At 49.8% G+C, this 13,108-nt stretch overlaps 1 pseudogene across 1 annotated transcript in view; it reads right to left on the bottom strand.

Moving 5' to 3' along the window:
• LOC308467655 (steroidogenic factor 1 pseudogene) overlaps window positions 1-13,108 on the bottom strand; it is a 50,125-nt pseudogene that overhangs the window by 24,049 nt on the left and 12,968 nt on the right. The window contains exon 2 of the transcript in view: window positions 12,137-12,284. The product of the transcript in view is annotated as a steroidogenic factor 1 pseudogene (transcript). The remainder of the gene's footprint in view (window positions 1-12,136; window positions 12,285-13,108) is intronic.

The following is a 13,108-nucleotide window of genomic DNA, read 5'->3' as shown; positions in this document are numbered from 1 at the left end:
ACAGTGGGGGGACCGGAAGTTACATGAGAATTAGCGATGGATGAACTTAATCTTTTCTTTTTCGGTATGTACGTATGGTGTAGGGAGTGTTAATTACTGGATTGCCCTTTGTGGCTTGATGCATCTTGTTTTGTATTTGTTTTGTAATGCTATGTTTTTAAAATTAATAAAGCATGGGGGGGGTTCTTAAAAAAAGGATCAGTACTGTCTACACGTACTGGCAGCCATGGCTCTCCACAGCAGGAGATATTTAGCCCCCTCCCAGGCCTACCTACCTGGAGATGCTGCTGAGGATTGAACCCAGGCCCTCCTGCACGCAAAGCGGAAGCTCTTCCACTGAGCTATTGCCCTCCCCCGGGAGCCTTTTTGCAAATCTGCTTTTCCTCGAGATCCCTTCCTAGAACCTTCTCTGGAGAAGTGGCTGTTAGAATTCCTGATCTATGATTGCAGTCATGGGATTGTTTATCACATGACGGTATATGTTTTGACTCCACAGAGTGGGAAGTGACGGCGGCAGGATGTTTGTGTCACTGTGTTCCATGAAGTGGGACTATTGTCCTTTGTTCTTTTTCTCTTTGCTGTCTGATGCTAGAGAGGGAGGGAGCCATGTTGCAGTGCTCCGTGTGTGTTTATACTGTATGTAAATAAAGTACAGTGGTACCTCGGGTTACATACGCTTCAGGTTGCATACTCCGCTAACCCAGAAATATTACCTCGGGTTAAGAACTTTGCTTCAGGATGAGAACAGAAATCGTGCTCTGGCAGCGCGGCGGCAGCAGGAGGCCCCATTAGCTAAAGTGGTGCTTCAGGTTAAGAACAGTTTCAGGTTAAGAACGGACCTCCAGAACAAATTAAGTACTTAACCCAAGGTACCACTGTAGATTAGCCAAAATGCTGAGTTCCTGAGGTCTGCGAAGACTCTGCGGATCCCTAAGTGTGCCGATGTCGGTTGGCATCGGTCTCTGTGATGTTCGGGCTGAAGAAAGCTTATGAAGCTCCCGAACAAAAGACCAGGAGGGGGAGAACATGCCAGTCAGGCATGTGTCTCTGCCAGGGTCCTACTCGAGTGTAGGCTGAACTCCTGACAGTGGCAAGCTCTCATTTTGTAGACTCTCAAGGCATCCAGCAGCAATGTTGGAGATGGGGGCACCATGAGGGGCAGCCCTCCTTCAGGGCCCAGATTCGCTGTCAAAAGGCCCTCAAGTGTCCGCCAATGTCTCAAGAGACATCTCCTTCCCCCAGGGGTCTTGCAGACAACTGTGGACAGCCTGGCTTCAGTGGCACCTCACCCTAAGGCTTGCACACAGTTCCCAGGGGATACAACCGAGCCTAACCACCTGTAACTGAAAACAACAACAACATATTGCTTCCTGCTGCATCCCACCTGGGTAGAATTTTAGGCTGCAGGGTCCTTGGGGCAGGGACCTGCCCTTGTGTCCTCTGTAAAGCAGTTCTGGAAGGCCTGGTGCCCTCCAAACATTGCTGGACACACCGCTCCCATAGTCCCTGACCAGGCTGGCCACAGCTGATGGCAGTTAGAGGACTGCATGGCTCCCATCCCTATAAAAACACTCAGGACATGCTTCTCTCAGTCGTGCCAAGTTCTGGATCCAGCCCAACTAAAGGCCAACAAGGCCTTCCCAAAAGGTTGTAGTCCAACGACATCTGGGGACCCACAGGTGGAGAACCGGCTGGAAAGAGCAGGAGGGGAGAGGGCACTCTCTCGCGCTTGGGCCCTGCTTGTGGGTTTCCCATAATGAGCATCTCACTGGCCACTGCGAGAACAGAACGCAGGGCGGGGAGGGCCACTGGTCCCATCCTGCCTCAGGGCTCTTTTGACATTCCCCTGACCTGGGCCTTGTGCTTAGCAGTTGAAGTGCTGACTGCCCCCTTTCATTTCTGAGTCACTGCTGGGATAATCAGGCACGCAATTATGGAATCTCTTCATCTGCATAACATTACAGTCATACCTCTTGTTACATTCGGTTCAGGTTACGTTCTTTCAGGATACGTACCACGGCGACCAGGAAATAACGGAATGGGTTACTTCTGCGTTTTGCCGCTCGCGCATGCGCAGACGCTCAAAATGACGTCACGCGTATACGCAGACGTGGCGACCTGCGCACGCGCAGACACAGGTTGTATTCTGCTCAGGTTGTGAACGGGGCTCTGGAACGGATCCCATTTGCAACCAGAGGTACCACTGTATTGTGATTTTCATTTTCAGGAGAAAGAGGGGGGGGACACGCAGTCCTCACACTCACACACCTTAGAAGTTACGCTGCTAAAGACTTCTCTTCCCTACCATCCCCCCCACACACACTTTGAGTGTGAGGAGAATCAGAACTTACAGGGTTAAACAGTTCTGTGTGACGTCTCACATTCTGAGGCGTAGTTTGGTTCACATACGGGAATCTTTCTTTGTGTGTGAGTTTCCTTTCGTTTTTGGCTGAGAGGGGAGAAGGATGTCTGCTCTCTCGCCGGGACTGATTTATGATGTTTTTCTTCTCATTAAAGGCTGTTAGAGATTAGCAAGAAGCCTGCGTTCAGTTTGTTTTATTATCCACACACAAGGCAACATTTTCTACCACTGCTAAAGAACTCTGCTAAGAGCTTCAAAGAGCTCACGTTTTCTATCGGCACGAGCGTCCAAAGGCACAGGGGAAGTGTGCCGGGCGCCATCTTATCTCACATTGAGGTGGCACAAAAATAGAGGGTTCGTCTTGATCAACTCACCTGGTTTGGAGAAGAAACCCTATTCACGATTTAATTGAATATTTGAATAATCTTTTCATTCCTGTAAGGCATAAAGAATGTTGTCCAAATAACATTGACGCACTCCACTGAGAGAGAGCGGCCACAAAGACTCCGTCCTGCGACAAAAGCTGCCTCACACACAGGCAGAGCTGCCGGGACCATTTCTATGCCCTTAAGAGTTCTTTGCATTCAGTGCCGCTTTTGTCTGCTGAAGGCGTCAGATAAATTGCAATCGCTTAAGGGAATGCAGGCACACAAAAGCCGCTCTTGCTCCATGTTAAATAGTGGGGAAGATGGATGAAGGACACAGCTCTGTTAGATTCTCAGCTCTTTATTACAGCAGTTAGAACTGCTCCTGGAGTCAGACTGACTGCAGCCTAGCTGGCTGCTTTATATAATACTAAGTAACTTGTAACAGTAACAACTCCCAACTAGCTAACCAGTCAGTGAGCGACAGTTCTCAGTCCTTCATTTGCATACTGGTGGCCCTGAGTGAGAACTGCAGTCATACCTCGGGTTACAGATGCTTCAGGTTGTGTTTCTTGGGGTTGCAGACCGCCGAAACCCGGAAGTACCGGAATGGGTTATTTCCGGGTTTCGCAGCTCATGCATGCAGAGACGCTCAAAATGACGTCACGTGCATGTGCAGAAGCGGCGAATTGCGACCCACGCGTGTGCAGACACGCAGGCGCAGGTTGCGTTCTGCTCATGTTGCGAATGGGGCTCCGGAACGGGTCATACACCCGGCGGAGCGGGGCCACCAAAGTGGAGTTAGGCAATGCAGGGTACAATCCTAGGGGTATGGATCCTTCAGGTTTATTTGTCTCTTTATGTTTAGCTGCCCTGTCCCATGCGGTTCTTAAAGCCTTCTGCTTCTTCTGCCAATCCTCATCCTTGCACTCTGCTGCCCTCAGAACCCAAGGAGCTACATCCACTTTTGTGTTATATGGTTCGATATACTGAAATAACCTTTCGGACTGCTTGTTTGTCCACTTCGCCTCCTTATCTAAGTTCTTTCTGAATTCATCACACTCAACATCACCTTCCTCCTCGCTTTCCTCCTCATCCTCTTTTCTTGGGGGTTGGGGAGAGGTAGCGGAATCCTTATTTGGATCTTCAGCCTGGGCACGGGGCGAAGGACCAGTCCCCGCAACCCCATCCGCTCCCAGATCTGGCAACCCTGGTGCAGTTGGTGCGTAGGGTGGAGGGGGCCAAATTACTCCACCCTCCTCTTCTTCTGGGGCTGGCAGGACCAGTGGCAGCAGCGGCTTTATTGCTGGTTGTACTACTTGCTTCTGTACTGAGCACAACTTGGCTTGGGAGGGTATATTTCTACATTTCCTCAGCCATAGGGGATTTTGGTCCAAATTGGTTTTCCAGATGGAAATATAGGGAATTTGATCTGCCTGGACAATGAGGATGTTGCGCCATAGGGGGTCGACTAGATTTTCATCAAAGGTCCCTTCACTGGGCCACCCCGTCCCTTGGGACGGCCACTCAACTTCACATAGGGTTCAGAGTCTTTCTTTCTTCAATTTAAACCCCCAATCATCTCCCTTTGTGGCGTCCTTCCAATTGTCCAGAAAGCACTGCAAGGGGGTCGATTTACTGCTCCCCCCCCCATGACTCGGGACACTCTGTTCACCTAATGTGGTTTCTCACTCAGTCACCTTTCTCCGCGTCCTGTCAGTGGCCTGGACGGACTCGCTGTTGGGATACTGCCAGGGAGACATAGGCCATCATGGTTCCACGTCGCCTCCGGATGATCCATCGATCTGCCGTAGATACAGTATCAGTCAATTAGCGACACGAAGCCTCGGAAATAGCTTGCCACATTCCAGAGGGCGTGCACGCTCTATCAGCGGAGTTCGTACAGCGAAAGACGCACTCAGGAGAGCATATTTACAACTTTTATTCAGCGTTGATCAGAACAAAGAAAAAAAAATGACTGCCTGCTTCAATGTCTCAGGCACAGAGAGAAAACGAAAGCATATACAAAAGCATAAACTTCCTGTGAACAGGAAATACGCAGGCTGTGACACAACAACCTGCTCCCTTTTTAAGGTGGAACGGAAATATCCTAACATCCTCCCCCTTTCCGTGTAACCTGTAGTACCTGTGGTTCAACCCAATTGCAACCTCTGTACATAAACCTTAAGTTGTTCTCTGTTAACAATCTTAGACCAGCAGGAATTTCATTTCCTGCCATGTAGGACACCTGAATGAGTCCTTTCTGAATACTCTCTTGCACGATGTAGCTTAATCTGCAAGTACTTGGTTCTTTGCTTGCAACTCTCTGAGTTCAGCAAAGCCAAACAAGATCTATTGTCTTGATACACTTGTATAGGACATTTCACAGAAACTCTGATGTCCTTAAACAGGTGCATCAACCATTCACAATCCATGAGTGAAAATGACAGAGCATTGAGTTCTGCTTCACAGGAACTTAGGCTTACTGTCATCTGCTTTTTGCACAACCAGTCAAACAGGCAATGGTTGTACATGTAGCATACTCCAGAAGTGCTTGTACCATCCGTGGTGTCACTTCCAAAACTAGCATCTGCAAAGATTTCAAGACCTCCAGTCTTCTGACTGGTGAACCTCAGCCTGTAATGCAAAGTCCCTTTCAAATAGAGGGTTGTGCGCTTCAGAGCTTTCCAATCCTGAACAGTAGGATTGTTGGCATGTCTGCTAATCAGGTTAGTGCTTACAGCTATGTCAGGTCTTGAGCATCTAGCAATGAAATTCAACTTGCCTAGAATGCATCTGTACAGCGTTGTGTCAGAAAACGCTTCAGCAGTACTATCTACCTGGTAACCTGTCACCATTGGTGTGTCTGCTGGGTTTGCATCAACCAAATTCAACCTGGTTAATACATCAGCAATTTTCTGTGTCTGGTGTACCAGAAAATTACCTGTTTGGTCCTTCTCCACCTGCAAACAAAGATAGTTGGATACCTCACCAAGATCCTTCATGTCAAAGTGCTCCTTCAGCTGAGCTAGGGTGCTTTGGTACAAAGCCTGATTCTTCCAAAACATCAGAAGATCATCAACAAAACATAAACAATACAGTTTGTTTTGCCCCTCCTCCTTGACAAACACACATGGATCAGCTTTGCCCTGGTGAAAACCTAGAGAAAGCAACGACTCAGTGAGTTTTGTGTTCCAACACCTGGCACTCTGCTTGAGACCATATAAGGATTTCCGCAGTTTACAGACCATTCCCTTCTGTATCTGCATTCCATCAGGTGGAAGCATAAACAGCTCCTCCCCCAAAACCCCGTACAAAAAAGCTGTATTAATGTCATGATGGGAAACGTGCAGTTTCTCCTCTGCAGCAATCTTGAGCATCAGCCGAATGCTCTCATACTTGACAGTGGGTGAGTAGGTCTTGTGGTAATCCTGTCCTGGTACCTGTGAAAAACCTCTGGCAACCAATCTGGCTTTGTGTCTGACAACCTTGCCATTCTGGTCTGTCTTGGCCGTGAAGACCCATTTGCTGCCAACCAGTCTCATTCCTGGGGCTACCGGTACCAGCTCCCAAGTTTGGTTCCTATTCAAGGAATCAACTTCAGCCTTCATGGCATTAAGCCAAGGCTCAGCATCTTTAGAGGTTAACTCCTGAACCTCTTTGAAGCTTGAAGGTTCCCATACCTTCTCTGAGCTACTAAGAACAGCAGTTGCCGTCTTAGTAAACTCATCAGCAAATCTCTTTGGAGGTCTGCCTTTGGTCGCCCTTTCAGATCTGCGTACTATACGCAAGTCTTCTTCACTCATCTCCTCCTTCTTAGGAGAAAAGTGACCAATGGCGAACAGTGGTTCTTCCAGTTCATTGTCAGACGCATCAGATGGTCTGACTGAGGCCTTTGCGCTCTTGTAGTCTGCTGTGTCATCACTGTCGCTGACATCAGCAGCAGCACCACCCACTGAGCTGGAATCTGAACTCTGATCATCATCACCATCATCCTCAGCTTCCTCTTCTACCTCAACATTATCTGCTTTTTTCACATCACCTTCATCTTCCTCTGGGTAACTCTGGAAAATTCCCACATTTCCCCCCCACTTAGGATTGTACTCTACACTCTTTGTGAACTTAATGGACTTAGAGTCAGTCATCCATACCCTGTATGAACCTTTTTCGTACCCCATGAACAAACCATGTGCCCCACGCTTCCCAAGCTTGTTGCTCTGTGGGGTGTGTACCCACATGTCAGAACCAAAGATTCTCATGTGCTTGATGTAAGGTTTCTTACCAAACATCTTCTCATAGGGAGTACAGCCAATAGGTGACGACAGTCTCCTGTTATAGGAATAAACGAACGTGGACAAAGCCTCCCCCCAATACTTCTCAGGGAGATTGGCATCATGCAACAAGGTTTTTAGGCCTTGAAGCAAAGTTTGGTTTGCTCGCTCAGCAAGTCCATTCATCCATGGCGACCTAGGCACTGAGAGGTCATGCTGGATTCCCTTCTCAGTCAGGAAAGCTTCAAACTGCTGAGAAGTGAATTCCCCGCCCCGATCAGTAAAGAGACAGCCGATACGTTTACTGTCAGCATTCTCCAACCAAGCACAGAATGCCTTGAACCTAGGAAACGCTTGTGATTTCTGCTCGAGCATAAACACATGAATGTACCTGGAAAAAGAATCAATTAGAACCATGAAGTACCTTGCTCCACCCAAAGAGGGCGCAAGTGGACCAACCAGGTCTGCGTGGACTAGCTGGTAGGGTTTGGAAGCCTGCCTGCTAGACTCCTTGCCTTTTGGAGCAACCTTCACCTTGTTCTCTGCACAAGATACACATTTCATGTGAAACTTACAGGGCTTGATGTTCAAACCCTGAACCAATCCAGGCATCTTGGCCAGCGCCTGCCAAGACATGTGACCAAATTTTCTGTGTGCCTTGTGAATACATCCTGCATGAAGAACTTTGTTAGTTTGTGCAACACAACAAGAATCAACATTAGACAAAGCAACAGCATTGTCATCATAAGTTATATATACAGAACAAACCATCTATAAACTTTGCATGCAAAATGTCCTCTTTGCCTTTCCTGATGACACAGACGCTCCTCTTGAAGGAAATCTCAAAGCCACGCCCAGTCAGCTGTGGGACACTGAGCAAATTGTCTGCAGAATCTGGAACATAAAGTACATCTTTGATGGTTGTGTGCAGACTTGCCAGTTTCACAGTCCCGACTCCTGCGATCCGCAACGTCTTTCCATCAGCCTGGTGGATCTCTCGATCTTGAGGTGTGAAGGAGATAAACAGATGCTTATCTTTTGCCAGATGGCGGGTGCATCCCGAATCTACAACAAATCTGGCTTTGGCCTTTGGAGCAGCTTTTCCAGCAAGCAAAACCTTGTCTTCCACCTGCTTTGGCTGCTGCTTGCCCCCCTGCTCCTGGCCATCAGACTTGCCTTTAGCCTTTGGTGAAGCTGTGCCAGCAAACAAAGCCTTGTTTTTCCCTGGCTTGGGCTTTTCACCCCCCTTCTGTATTGGGCCATCTGCAGGGTTCTGTCTCTGTTTACTTCTGGCCTTCCGGCCTCTGCAGAGACGATGACCTTGGTTCTCATGAGAAACAGAGCTCTCAGCTGCCGACTCCTTGGCTCCCCCTGGAGGCTGGAATGCTGCCTGGGATGACATCACAGTCAGCTCCCCCTGCAGCCTGCAACCGGTGCCCTCGGCATCCCTGCATTCACTCTCATTCTGGGAAACAGACAGGACCTCCGATGCAGTCAAACTCTGGGCTGGGATGACCGGCAGATGGGCTACCTTCAAAGCATTCCACATCTGACACGCTGTCGTATTGCCAGCCAGTGTGGCAATTTCCTCCAGAGAGACGGACAAGACTATTACGTCTATGGCCCTTGAATCTTGGGTCTTCCATCTATCTGTCAGAGGAACTGGAGGGGCTTCACACACAGTATGCCACACTCCAAACTGACGCAGCAAACTCTCACACCACACAGCCCAGGTCACATAATTGTGCCGATTTAACTTTGGGCACTGAGTGCCATCATCTGAGGCTTGTAAAAACTCCATTCCAGGCTTTTACTTGAGCCGTGAGCCTGTATGCCTTCAAAAACTTCTTATCTCGGCAACTCATAAATCACGAAGCCTCTGGCGCGGCTCCCAGGCCAATTAATCTGCCGGAGTTCAAAGAGGCTGCCGCGGCAACAGAAAAGTCTTACTTTTCTCCACATACCTCACAGTCTCTCGCAGTCCTACTCTCCTGTAAGTGCCGTGAATCTGGGCCCGAAACCTGTTGTTGGGATACTGCCAGGGAGACATAGGCCATCATGGTTCCACGTCGCCTCCGGATGATCCATCAATCTCCCATAGATACAGTATCGGTCAATTAGCGACACGAAGCCTCGGAAATAGCTTGCCACATTCCAGAGCTCGTGCACGCTCTATCAGGAGAGTTCGTACAGCGAAAGACGCACTCAGGAGAGCATATTTACAACTTTTATTCAGCGTTGATCAGAACAAAGAAAAAAAACATGACTGCCTGCTTCGATGTCTCAGGCACAGAGAGAAAATGAAAGCATATACAAAAGCATAAACTTCCTGTGAACAGGAAATATGCAGGCTGTGACACAACAACCTGCTTCCTTTTTAAGGTGGAACGGAAATATCCTAACACTCGCGTCGTCAGAAACCGCACCTCAAGGACCACATGCCGCTTCGCCAGTGGCTCTGAGCCCCAGCGTCTCATTCACTCAAACATTCGCTGGAGTGTCCCCGTACACCCATTCACCTCCCCTATCCCCTTTTACCAAAACCGGCGGCACTCTACTGCTCCTACCGGAACCGGCGGCACTCTACTGCTCCTACTGGTCGGGGTTGATCAGGCCCCTTAGCTCCCACAAATTCCCTGTGGAGCTTACCTTTCCTCTGGGTACCCTCTTCCTGCGTGGCCGCTCTCTTTCTCTTGCTGCCGCAGCGTCTCCACTCAAGAACGGGGTGGTCGGTTCCTCCTACAAACTGGTAGGTTGCGCGCTGGAGCCGCCAACGCCGAACCGAGCTGTTCGCCTTGCGGTGACGCCTCGGACATTTGTCCCTCGTCCTCGGGGAATGCGAATTCCCGGCCAATGCACCAGGAAATGTAGCCTTTCCATAAATATAAATATTGATTATTGCCTCATAGGAATAGAGAGTGAATTGAATGGGGGGGGGGGAGAGGTGGAAAGAAGAGCTAATTTGTCCATGGCTAGGGGGCACAATCTGGACGGTTCTGCCAGGGGTGCAAGATCACCTAGCTATAGCTCTGGCAGGACGGAAGAGTGTTCATGTGCTCAAGCCCTGCTTGTGGGTTTTCCACAGGGGCACCTGGCTGGCCAATGTGGGAACAGGAGGCTGGACTAGGTGGGCCACTGGCCTCATCCAGCCTCACGGCTCGATTTATGCAAAATAAAGAGGCTTGATTTGCATTCAGGTTGCACAATTCAGGTACAGAATCCTGGGCAGGTTTTAGGCATGAAATGGGCAAACACAGCATTTGCCAAAAGGAGGAAACTTTTCTGAACCTTTTTTCTCAAAGGAGCCTGGACAACAGTTTTGGCAAACGTCAGGAAGGATACTGCTGCTGGTGTCATTTTCCTCAGAGAACTGCAGCGCTGAGCGCTTCCACAGAACAGGCAGAAGCTCTGCATTTCAGTTGCTGGGTTCAGTTGCCAAATGGCATTCTATGGGTAGAGGCTGGGATAAAACCGCAAGCCTGAGACCCCAAAGAGCAGCAACTGCTGTCACGCAGTGTAGGCAACGCTGGGCCGGACAGACCAAGAGCCTGAGACTTCAGCACTAACAAGGCAGCTTCCCAGTGCAGAAAAGGTCACTGCTTGACCCCTGCCGCCCCAGGGCTGGTGTGCAACCTTGCAGGCCTAGCAGATGTAGCCAATACCACCCTCAACCACTGCTGGTGCAACTATTTGTAGGAGAGGTTGTGGGGGGCGAGGTGTCGCTCATACCCACACAGACGGCCCTGCTCCACTGCCATGCGCAGGAGGGGAGGAGGCAAGGCTGCCTGAACTGGTGCAAATCAACTTCTGAGCAGAAAGAAGGGGTCTTTGGGGGCGGGGATCAGAAGCAGGTACCAGACAAGCCAAACCTGGCTCCTCTGCAGACTGCACTCCCACATTTCCCTGCATATATTGTGTCAAGGTCAGATGTTGTGCACAGTTCCTCTGGGCAATAGGCAGGGCTGGAATCTCCTGCAATCTCCAGTGTGGCTGACCACATCCGAGGCTGTCCTTGAATTCCTCTGGACACAAACACAGATGAACAGGAACTGCCCCTCACCCCCTCAGCTCTCAGCAACATGCTCAAGGAGACCACCAACATCCATGTTTTGGAAAGGCCTGTCCAGCAATGTTCCAGATTACCAGCTGCTGGTGTAGCCATTCAGACCTTTCCCATTGGTTGGGTGTGCGTTGCTCCCGGGAGGGAGGAAGGAGTCAATAGACACCGAGGGTTGGTTCAGAGAAAGAGTTTATTTCTGCTTTCCGGATAGCAGAAAGGCACTGCGTGATCAGTCACAGCGAGCACACTTAAAGAGCAGTTACATACAGCTTATATACCCTTCAGGTCCCCTTTCTCCCTCCCCAGGAGTCCACCCTCATGAGTTTGTACACGTAAGTTTACATCCTTGAGCATGAACAGATATTCCTGTTCCTGTACTCTTATCTTGGGGTAAGAAGGTCACCCAACTATAGGAGTACTCCTGGAGCCATCCCCGGGCGCGGGGGCTGACAGGCCTGTCTTGCAAGGTCTGTGCGTCAGCGTGGTCAGGATATAAGTCCCAGAGCCATCGCGTCTTCACTCGGAACTGACAAGGCCATCCATTAAGCCTTCATGGACTTATAAAGGAGAAGGCTTTGTTTACACAGCTGGGTTTGTGTTATACAGCTCAAGCTAATGGGTTATACAGCTCAAGCTAATGGATTTTAGCTAATGAATCCTTGAAGAAGGAATTGGGGGATTTTGGGGCCCGGTTTGGGTGGCTGCACAGTCAGGTTTGGGTAACTTGTTCCATCACTGGAAGCCACAAGAGGGGGTGGGGCTCATTGCTTATGTCCTGCTTGCCTGGGCAGCTGGTTAACCACTATGAGAACAAGAGGCTGGAATAGATGGACCTGGTCCAGCAGCCAGGCTCTTATCACGTCCTTCTGGCAGTAGGGAGAAGGCAAAGACAATGGGGGCTCTGCTTCCAGCCCCACCTGCCAGGCAGACGAACCTATAAGCAAAGTAAGTCTCCTCCAAACACCTCATGTGGTTGAGATCTCAGGGTGGGGGGGCTGAAGCACAAAGCTCTCCATGGCAGCCCCTGTTTGCTCTTCCCAGGTGTCTCGCTGCCCCATCCACACCCCTTGGCACTTACCAAGCCTGAAGAGGATGAGGAACTTCAAGCAGACAAACTCCTGCCTGTCCACCTGAAGAGAATGGAAGTGAAGCACCAGTTCCTGCGCTCTCAGCACCAAGTTGTTCAGGATGGATCCCGCCTGCATGGCAACGGTCGACATGTCCACCTGGAAGAAAGGGGAGGTGGGCAGGGCTCAGGACCCCCAAGAAGTACCATCTTGTCAGGGGAACAAGGAGGTTCAAGAGCTGGGCGGTGGGGGACAACCTCCATCAGAAAGACTTTTGAGCAATCAGCTGTTAAGGCTTTAAAGCAGTTAATGGACTCAGTTGTTGCCTAAATTACAATAAATATGGTATATCTGGGTGCTGGCTTTACACAGAAGGATAAGCAATAACGACCAAAGTCTAACTAGCCAGGAATCCAACGCAGGCTGACTCACAAGTGATGTCCCTTAGCATCCCATAGGGCTTCCTCCCAAGTAAGTGTTCAGAGAACTGCAACCCAAAGTCTAAATATGTGCAATGGAGTACTTGCAGATTCTCTTCCCCCACCCCCATGTTTACTCCGGCCTCTATCTCCCTCTCCCATGGGGCAGGGGACCTGTGTCCTCTTACACTTTGTACATTCCTGGCAAATCATCGTTCTTATATACCCACAGCAATAACAGCTCTCCATGTGTGCTGTTGTTTATGTAGCCAAAACTGTCCCACCCATGCTTGGTGGTGGTGGTGGGATTTTGGGCGGAAGAATGTAGAGGGAACGCCCACACACACTCCCCCAAAAAACAGAAGCCCAGTGGGCAAAGAAGGCTGACCAACCTTTGGGGGTGGGGGAGATGAGACAAGGGGGGTGGGCATGGGGAAAGGAAAGGAAGTGGCCATAATCCTGAGCCGCAGCAGTGGCACTTCATGCTACAACATTTTGCGGCAGTATTTCTGAAAATGGCCATTGTGGAACCTGCAAACACTAGTGCTTTTACCTCCTGGCCTG

Source organism: Podarcis pityusensis (genome assembly GCF_964106645.2).
Source record: "Podarcis pityusensis genome assembly, chromosome: W".
NCBI classification, from domain to species: domain Eukaryota; kingdom Metazoa; phylum Chordata; class Lepidosauria; order Squamata; family Lacertidae; genus Podarcis; species Podarcis pityusensis.
This window is presented reverse-complemented; position numbering and strand designations above follow the sequence as displayed.